General features: G+C 31.3%; 2 long non-coding RNA genes across 3 annotated transcripts; both read right to left on the bottom strand.

The window, feature by feature from the left end:
• Positions 1 to 570: 570 nt before the first annotated feature.
• LOC114370955 lies at positions 571 to 1,675 on the bottom strand. Its single transcript, XR_003657971.1, has 2 exons — positions 1,273 to 1,675; positions 571 to 1,193 (listed from the first exon to the last, which is right to left on the bottom strand). It is a non-coding gene; the product is annotated as an uncharacterized LOC114370955 (long non-coding RNA).
• Positions 1,676 to 1,817: 142 nt separating this feature from the next.
• Positions 1,818 to 4,229, bottom strand: LOC114370954. Of its 2 annotated transcripts, XR_003657970.1 has the most exons (4): positions 3,696 to 4,229; positions 3,310 to 3,576; positions 3,102 to 3,199; positions 1,818 to 2,707 (listed from the first exon to the last, which is right to left on the bottom strand). It is a non-coding gene; the product is annotated as an uncharacterized LOC114370954 (long non-coding RNA). The 2 variants fall into 2 exon arrangements; XR_003657969.1 differs by having other exon boundaries at positions 1,818 to 3,199; positions 3,696 to 4,226.
• Positions 4,230 to 10,545: the final 6,316 nt, after the last annotated feature.

Raw genomic sequence — 10,545 nt, 5'->3', positions numbered from 1 at the left:
CCAATTCACCCCCCCCCCCACCTTGGTTTATTGAGTTCCACCATCTTTTTTTAGTAAGGTGCATAACAACATCGATTTTCACCAAAACCGATGTTGTATGGTGCATTACAACATCGGTTCTTCCAAAACCGATGTTGTTTTTGCATATATATATATTTTTTAATATTTTGTCTATTTTGTAACTAATCCAAACCTGCAAACTGAAAATAGAACCAATCCAGGTAGTACAAAATATTATATTCAAACTATTATTAAATAATTACTATCAAATAAAAGAAATACTTAAAGTAATGAAACAATAATCTCAATACGTAAAATCATCTATAACCTAAGCTGATTAAACATAACTCTACAATTTTAAAATTCCTTAAACACCTAATGTTTCATTTTTAATTCTTAGAAAACATTTTGTCCGTTGAATGCGAATTGCCTTTATTCTCTTTGTACAAATCAAGCTATATGATAAATATGTTCATTGTGTCAGTAGTATACTTTAAATATAAAAAAAAAAAGACCAGGAAAGCAGGGAAGAAGGGTAAACTCATCACTTTAAGACAAAAAACAACATCCTTAAGAACTAAGAAGGACAATCTCATTTGATTTACTAGTTTTCACATCCTCCAACAAAAGTCTTTGAGTTTGAAACGGAACATAAACAAAGCAAAATATAAGTGCCACTCTTCCTTTTTAAATGGAAACAAAGCTGAAGAGACCACAAGAAGAAACCAATAGATAACAAACTAGAGATAGAGTGAAGTTAGATATAGAAAACAACAGGAAACCTTAATTCAAAATGCACACAATTATGGTGTGTTTGTTTGTTGTGAGGGGGTCGCAAGAACTAGCAAACTTGCACCATCAGATCTAACAACCCATTGTAAGAATAATTGTAAGCAATATGACAGTATGATAACACCTATATCATGTTGACCTTGAATACGAAAATTCATAAAATTTAGATTATAAGCAAGCCATCAAAGCAGCAGGTATTTTCATTTTTTTAGACATCACATATTTATATTAATTTTCAAGACAACTTGTATTACACAAAATGGATTCAATGAACAAGTTTCATTTGAGATAATCAAGTACCACAACTCATGGATAAATACCTTGTAAAGAGGAACTTTTAAGACGTCAACACCAACTTTACAGACTGCAGGAGACATTGCCAATATAGCATTTGCTCCAAGCTAAAACAACAAAAGGTTGCATTAGAATAATATGAGCCACATTCAAAATGCAAATTTTCAAACATAATCAGCTAAGCACCTTTTGCTTGCACTAACCGCGTTCATTAATAGTTCCATCAAGTTGTTGAACCATTAAGTTATTAGTAGAAGTCTGTTGAGTTGGGTCTTGCTCATCGTCACAAAAAGCAACATAAAAGTTAGATCGAGCCAAATAACCTTTAGCAAGTCCTAGCTTGAGCAAGTGAGAAATTTTTTAGTTAACATCATTACTGTAAAAGTTATTTGAGAACTATACGTGAAAACTATCTAAATTTCATGAAAAAAATCATGGAATATATAAGCTATATGAGAAACCTTATCCAAATTATTTAAGAAAACATATGCATCACATATCTTAGTTAAAAAATTGCACTTGTCAAGATTCAAGATAGTTAGATTCGCAAACTTCTGGAAAGAAAATAAAGGAAAAAAGAAATGAGTGAGTAGATTTATAGTGAATTTAATAATAATAATAATAATAATAATAATAATAATAATAATAATAATATCCATATTCATATTAATATTAATATAATATTAGTATTAATATTAACAGTTAATTTTATCACTGATTTTATTTATAGAATTACAATTGATCAAGAATGTCAAATAATGAAATTGAAGAACAAAAAGTTATAAAATAAATATTAAAGAAAAATCAGCAAACAAAATAAGAAAACATTTCACAGTGCCAACCAAATTGGAAATTCATATTGGACCTATTAAACAATAAATGGGAACAATCAAACCAAATTTCTATTAAGAAACTCATAAATTAAAACTAAAATATTATAATTTATACACAAAACATATATTGTGAAACCTAATTAAGTGAAATAAACATGACTCCAATCAAAGGTAGCATTTGGCGCACAAACATAATGGAATAATAATGTTCTATTCCCCCTTTTTTAGTGGAATAAAAATTGAGATGTTTAACCTATGTAGTCTTAATACCATTATGCATAAGTTATGCTTCATCTTATTTTAATTTGTTTTCCTAATGCTACCCAAGTGATGTTTTTTATAATATCAATAAAAATACTATCCAATCAATAACTTTATAGTTCTTGGCATGCCATTACCACTAAATCACTAGTCAAAACTCCATTGCCCACAATTCAGTACAAAAAAAGAAAGGGCATGAGATAATTCGAGAAGATAAATTGCACAATTAGAGAAGGAAAAATATGTTCCTATATAGAAAACTATAAAACTCCAACTATATAATTTTTAAGCCTATATCCAGCAACTTGCCATCGAAAAGATATCATATCATATACAAAGAGTACTAGAAAACGCCATTATTTTAGTTATGAGAAATTTCCAGTAACAAGCATCATCACAATTTTACCCAAACATGTAAAAGTAAATTCGTATCAACTCACTTTGAACATATGACATTTGGTGGTGTTAGTACCATCCCAAGCAAATATAATCCACTCATCTTTAGTTGTCTTGCAAAAATGAAGGATCTAAATGTGAATAAGAAAGTAAAAGTATGAAAAAGGATGAGCATCTCGATGTGGTAAAAACTAAAAAGTAAAACTCAGATCTTATAAAAAGCTCATACATTTGAATTAATGGTGTCAATTTTTTTATTTTTCTACATCTATTAATTGATACATAGATTCAAAGTTCAGAGATGAAATAATTGTTTGAAATGCTTTGAAAATAACCAACCAAATATGACCCTAATCATCAACATAAATAAATAAAAAAAGGTTTCACCTAGCTATTATCATAGAATTGGAATCAGCAAACATCCTAAAGGCACTATAAATAGCTAAATGAAACCAAATCAAAGTCTAAACCAAGCATAAATACACAGGAATTGTGCAGGAGAAAATTGTTAAAGTAAGCAGAAACCTCGATAAGGAATTAGCCAATCCTAACAAGGTTGGGGTGGTTACACCATCTACATTGCTCGTGGACGCTTCCTCCTTCAAGGCAATATTTTGCAACCCCTGCATAACAACACATAAACCTGATTTAAAAAAGAGAAAATTCCATAGAGAATAATAGCATTGTGAAGTTGGATCCTATCTATCCTATGAGCGTGTTATTAGAAAGAAACCTTGAGGCACGCTAAAGCAAAGCACGCAAATGCGTTCAAAGTAGGAGGAGATTTTGGCACTGCGGTTTCGATCGACTTTATCAAGTGTAATTGCCACCAATGGGAGACATGTGGCTGCATGGATAAATTGATTGAGCCGATAGTGAAGCCTTTTCTTGGAGAAATGACTAACATACACTCTGTTCTTTGCATGGAAGTTGTTTACATTTTGATCCCAAAGAATAGGGGACTAGAAAACCCTTGCAGCATTCATAGAACACCTTCCACCTTTCATCAATTAAAAAATTGGATGCAGAAACACACAATTGAATTGCCACGTTTATTAAAAGAAAATGAAAATTAAATTCAAGAGTCAAATCAAGAATGAGTGAGTGAGAGAGGCATACGAGTTCACATTCATTTGTTCTGGAGGAGGAGATTGGCACTGCAAAATGAAATTCATTGTCCAAGGGAGCGTAGATTCTTCGGATTAAGCTTCGGGGAATTTGTGACTCTATCCCCATTTTCTTCTGCCAGTGAACACTCATGCTTTGTTGTTGGGAAGAGAGGAAACGAGGAAAATAAAAGAAGCTCTGGAACCTCACCGTCAGTGTGAGCTCTATTCCCAGTGGTGTGGTCCAGCTGCCGGATCTCATAGTCCAGCTCCGGAAATGAAAACGATGACATCATGGCTTCGAATCCCGGCAAGAACCATCGCGACGAATTTGCGTGGCCTCGAATCCTGACAGTGCTGCATCGAAATACATACAATAAGATAGTGAGGAGAGTGAGAGTGAGGAGTTGAACCGTTGCGGAGAGCAAGAGAGTGAGAGCGACACTGAAATGAGAGTGAGAGTGAGAGTGAGTGGGTCAGAGAAGACAGAGAGACATATTCAATAAAAGGAAAAACACAATGTTGGTTCTTACAAAAATCGACGTTAACATTAAAACCCAACATTGTTTATTAAAAAAGTGATGTTAACGTGGCGATGTTAACATTGGTTTTAGAAAAATCGATGTTAAATAACAAAATTTGTTTATTAACAAAAATGTCACTGTCTTTTTGTTAACATCGATTTGATCAAAAATTGATGTTAAAGTAACAATGTTGAAAACATTCTTTCTAGTAGTGATGACTTTTTGAAATAGATGCTAGTACTGGTTTAATGGAGGCAATCTCTTTAACTATGGATTTGAAACCAACCTTTAGGTCTTCAATAACCACATCTGATACTACCCACAAAATGTTGACTATGACTTTATCCGATGACTTCATTTCACTTGCCAGTTTGTCAATCTTTGTGTTCATGTTCTATAAGAGACAAAAAAAAAATCAGTTTCAGCAAAATTTGTTATGGTTTTATTAACACTTTCATTCATAGTGAGTAAAAATCACAGGCACTCACCTTAACTGTCATGGCAAGGTCTATCACAGCGAGGTATGTTCTTTCTACGAAAATCATGGTAGCAAAGTTTTGATCCTTTGGATTGCTAGACGAGTCCTACATACCATGTAAGCAACATACTATCAAACTTAACATAAGATACTATTTTAAAAATAATTATGACAATGGTGGGTCTTGTTTACATATGAAAAGACTCAAACCAAACCCTAATATGAAGTCAAATAGGTGACATAGTTAAATGTTATGTATCTCATGCCTTCTAAATCAATAGGTGACATTGTTGACACAAACCTCCAGTTTCATAGGTCGATCTTAGCCAACAATAAAAGTAAAATACATAACTTCAAATTTTTAATATTTCTTTCAAGATGAAACCAAAAATGTTGTGTGTTGCATACCTATGACACCCTCAATAGAATAAACACCTTAGTTGGACTATGAATGATCTCTAGGGGTGAACTATTAACATTACATTTGGGTAAACGATTTAGCCTTTTATATTGTAAGTATTGTTCACAATGTGTTTAGACAATCTTTCAAGTGGGTCCACAAACACATCAACCATAGTCAGGCATTTATTGTTAGTCATGTTAGAAATGGAATGATCTAGACATCTCTTAGTTTTGGTGAAAACAAAAAATATACATTTGTGTTAACAATTTGTTGAATCTAAGTCAACAGGTTTGATGACTGGATGCAACACCAGGTGAGACTTATCCATTAGTGGATATCTCATCTACTGAAAGCAAGAACTACTCATCCAATACATCCAAACACCGAATGGAATATGCACATTTATTTGAATTATCAATTTATGCCAGTTTATATGATTCTATTAAAAAGGAATATATCTGTGAATCAATATTATATTTCCTTTTATAAGTCTAACGACCATATTGAGTTATGAATGACAAATATGGAAAGTTGTGATCATATCAAATAAAAACGCACAGTATCAACTTATTCCAAGAAACAATATCAAGTTGCACAACAGTCATACCACAATTACAAGTCTCTCTCTATAAATATGACATCTAGGATTGAAGAACGATGATGAGCGTGTACAGAAAAACAAGAATCATGAAACAAGAAACAAGAGAAAAGAAAAGCATTTGTCGAGAAATACAATGAGCTTAAGAGAGTCCATCCTTTGTGATATACAAAATACTTGTGATAGATTAGAACTTCATTGTAAATTCACTCTTTGAGTGTTATAAAGAATCTTTGATTTTAGGGTAAATAGTCATTTTTATTCCTGAATGTGTAATTCGCTGACAAATGTATCCCTGAAAGATGAAAAATACATAATTTAGTCCTCGAAAATGTAAAAAGTGCAACAAATATATCTGGTCGCTAACTTCCATTTGTCATTGTTAATAAAATAGCCTACATGGCACAGAGGGGCGAATTATGATTGTCAACGAGACCGTCTCTAATTGCCAATATAGGGACATATTTTTCATATATTATTTTCTTGACTTTTCTTCTTCCCACTCTCTAGGAATAGAAATGGGTAAATAGTCACTTTTATCCTTAAATGTGTAATTCACTAACAAATGTGTCCCTAAAAGATGAAAATACAAAATTTAATCCCCAAAAAGTGTAAAAAGTGAGACAAATATATTTGTCCATCAACGTTAATAAAATAACCAAGATTCAAAGAAGTGAAGTCTGAGATATATTTATCTTTTATTTATAGTAGATTGTGACTAATTATTATAATTTGAAAAAATTTGTAGTGATTGGTACATTGTTACAATCTTTATGTTGGTAAACTAGTACAATGTTTATTTTGGATAATTTCTATTGTGACAGACAAATTATGGTTGATAATTAATATTATCGTAATTATTATGTTTGTTTTAAATTATGTTTGCCAATATATTTTTTAAGTAATTATTGTAATGTTATGCTTGTAACAATAAAAAAAAATGGTGAAAATTTATCCTAAAATTATATTTTACCCTTAAATGAAACAAAATTTTTGGTCTAACAAATTAGTCAAATAGAAACATACTGATATTTAGGTCTCATAAAAAATTACTGACATTTTCATTCAATAACGATAACTTATTGACATTTTGATCTAATGGAACACACTGACATTTAGGTCCAAAAAAATTATTGACATTTTCCTCCAATAAAAAAATATTGACATTTTTATCCAACAAAAAATTACTGATATTTACGTCCAAAAATGGTTTCTTACTGATATTTTTGTCCAATCTAGTCAGCATGGTCACGTTGACAATCATTTCAGTGACAAATTCATCCCTCTGTGTCACGTAGACTATTTTATTAATGCTGACAGACAGAAGTTAATGGTCGTATATATTTGTCACACTTTTTTACACTTTCACGGACTAAATTTTGTATTTTTCATCTTTCAGGGACGCATTTGTCAACAAATTACACATCCAGGGATAAAATGGCTATTTACCCTAAAATCAAAGATTCTTTATAACACTCAAAGAGTGAATTTACATCATTAGATGATAGTCCACCTGTACTTAAGAAAATTTATCTTAGTCACTGGACAAGGACTTTCAATAAACTTGTCTATTAAATAAGCATATTTCATTTGAAAAGTATTTATAATTTAACTAACATACTATTTAATCCTTCTTCTAATGTGATTTATTGTATTTCAAGTCATACCGCAAGTAGGGGGGAAACAAGCTAGGTCAGGCCAAGTTGGCTAGGCCTGGCCTTGGCCTGAATTAAAAAAGCTTGGCTTGGCCTATTTACCTGTCATAAGATTTTTTATTTAGACTTGACCTGACCTATTTAATAGTCTGACTTGGCTTACGAGCCTATTAAGTATTAAAAATCCTATTTTACAATAAATATTATATATAAAGTGAATGTAATGACTATATATACTATGGAATTTTGAGAATTTGTAAAGTACTTTTTTAAATTTAATATAAAGAAAGACACATACTTCCCTTTTAATTTGTGTGTGTAAAAAAACAAGTTAAAATTAATTAGAGCACTCTAATATGAGATTAAAATTCACTAATCACAATTACTCAAGTAAGAATTATAATTGGAGCACTTTAAGTATTCAACAAAATAAGCAAGCTAAGTAAAATACCATAAGTTCCATTTGATAATCTACTCGTAATGTCAAATACTAAAATAAATAAGAAATAAGAACCAAGGAAAGTTAAACACAAAGAAGAAGAAACTTTTTAATTCCCAAGTCATCTCCCAAACATGAAGCAACGAGCCTGTGTATCATCAAATCTTCAATGTGATTTCTTGAAGTTGTTCATCCACCTTCATTTTGAGGGTGGAAATTTTATTAGAATATAAATATTTTTTATCTTATTTTATTAAAAGATTTTGTCTTATTTTATTTTATTTATTTTTTAAAAAAAGATTTATTTATGTCTTTTAAGTTTTAATATATATATATATATATATATATATATATATATATATATATATATATATATATATATATATATATTAAATGGGCCAGCTTAATAGGCCTAACAAATATTTTTTAAAGCTTGAGTCTGACCTTTTTATTTAAATAGGATTTTCTAAAATCCTAAGCTTGACCTTTATAATAAAAAAATCAAGCCAAACCAGGCCAAAGGTCCCTAATAGGTAGCTTGGCCTATTTCCATCCCTAACCACAAGTAATCAAGATTGGGTTATACGAAGATAGGTTACCTAATTTGTGAACTGCACAACATTTTTTATTTCCAAAATAACATGTATTTGGTATATAGCAAAAATAATAACAAGAAAGCTATAATATGTTCTTTCAAGTACTTGAATATTATAGAATGTTTAAAGAAGTACAACAAAGTTAGTAGCAAATTTTGTCTGCCAAACATATAAGAGTAAAATGATGTGAAAAGCAAAAAATAATACATAATAAACCTATTTGGGTTTATAGCTACCAAGTATAAACCTTAGGGTGGAGTTGATGATTAAGGTAAAACGTATATGATCATTAAGCATATTTTCTATTAAAATTTAAGAGGTGTGAGACTTGCCATTGTTACCCATCCTTCCTTCCACCTCCTGACATGAGCAATTAATAGTACAATTATGTTAAGACAATGTGTGTTAATGATACAAGTGTTGGGGACAAGTAAAGGCTCGATGCTCTTGTAAGTTGAAACCCTTGTCTATGCATAATATAAAGATATAGAGCTTGATCAGTAAGATCAGTGACCCCAATCTATGCATAATATATAGATACAGAGCCTAATCAGTAAGATCAATGACCACAATAATTAAAGAGAGGTCTCTTTCCTTCTCTCCCTATCTACTGAGGGTATCTATAGTTGGTTTCTGGATGGAACCCTCAAGTTAGAATGAGACTTGAGCGTAAACTACCTGGAGTAGAAGTTTCCTAGTTCCTAGCACAAAGCCAACATCAGTATTACCAATCCCTATAGCAAATTGACCAAATGCTTCAACAGTACAATTGTGAGAATTAGTACCTAAGAGAACCCACAGGTAACAGAGAGAAATTAGCAAAGCAGAAACCAAACTTCTATCAAACAAATGAACATTATTTCACTATAATAATAAAAAAAACTGGTTAAACTAGACGAACCTCTCCTGGCCTACAATGACCTTCCAGAGCAAGGGCAACATGGCAAATACCCTTATAGTCTGAATTTACCTATATTTTATAATCTCATAGTCAATGTTCTTGTACATTGAGCATTACGATGCTCTTTAAGAATTGAAACAAACAAATCAAGATTGAAAAAAAAAACAAAAGAATGCATACCTTAAAATTACTAAGATCCTTAATATCATAAAAGTACTTGATATTCTGCTCATGGCAGAAATCTCTTAATATGTCTACATTGTGATTGGCACATTCATCGCTTGTGAATATATAATGGTAGGGTATTATTACAAGCTTTTCACAGTCTCAAACCTTCAAAAGAGCAACACAATCAGGAAATCACAAAACTTAGGTCTCAACATGTAACTAGATTAACTGCCAAAGCAATCCTAGAAAAATTACAATCATTCTACAAGCCATATATTTTTAACCCTCAAAGCCAAAGATAATTTTTATGCACATGTAACAAATGCACAATTAAACCAGCCGATGTATTTTAATGCACAATTAAACCAGAAAATGTATTTTAATGCATAATTAAACCAACAAATGTATTTTAAAGTCAATGCTTGCAAAAATCATCATCATGTTATATCCTTTTTCAGCACTTACAATGCTAGTAGCACCACTCACATGACTTGTAAATTGAAAAACCTCCCAAGCAAAAAGCACATATGACATAACTCCATCCAATAAACAAAAATTATCACTCAGATTATTCCTAAAATAAATTTTACTACTTGACATTTGTCAAAACGTGAATTTGGACGTAACTCAAATTGTCTCCATTAGATACCTTTCCATTAAAAAATTTATGCTTTCCCAGCATTCGGTTATTAGGATGATTTTTTACAAACACACTGCAATCATCAAAGCATCATTCATTGGTCAACTACCAACTTTCAATATTTTCTATATTTACATTTAACAAACCCCACAATATTATTATGTGGGCAAAGCTCGGTACAAAACATAGATCGTACCATTCTATCCTACTAACTACTATTGAATAATTATAAGGACTGGAATTAATTAATAACCAGAAAATATCCCAAGTGGTACTGAAATCATTTTACGGAGGCGGTTGACCTGGCTGACGATGTCAAGATCCTTGAAGCTTCTGGTGTGGCTAATTTCGTGATGCTTCACCCAAAAATCACTCATTCCCACAAACTATTTCCCGAACCGCTCCACCCATAAGAGGTTCAGGTTTCCTTTGAAGGTGGAAATGATATCGTCCGGGTCGAT

This window comes from Glycine soja, chromosome 10, assembly GCF_004193775.1.
Source record: "Glycine soja cultivar W05 chromosome 10, ASM419377v2, whole genome shotgun sequence".
Classification (NCBI taxonomy): Eukaryota; Viridiplantae; Streptophyta; class Magnoliopsida; order Fabales; family Fabaceae; genus Glycine; species Glycine soja.
The sequence above is the reverse complement of the archived record's forward strand: the minus strand, read 5'-3'. Positions and strand labels throughout refer to the sequence as shown.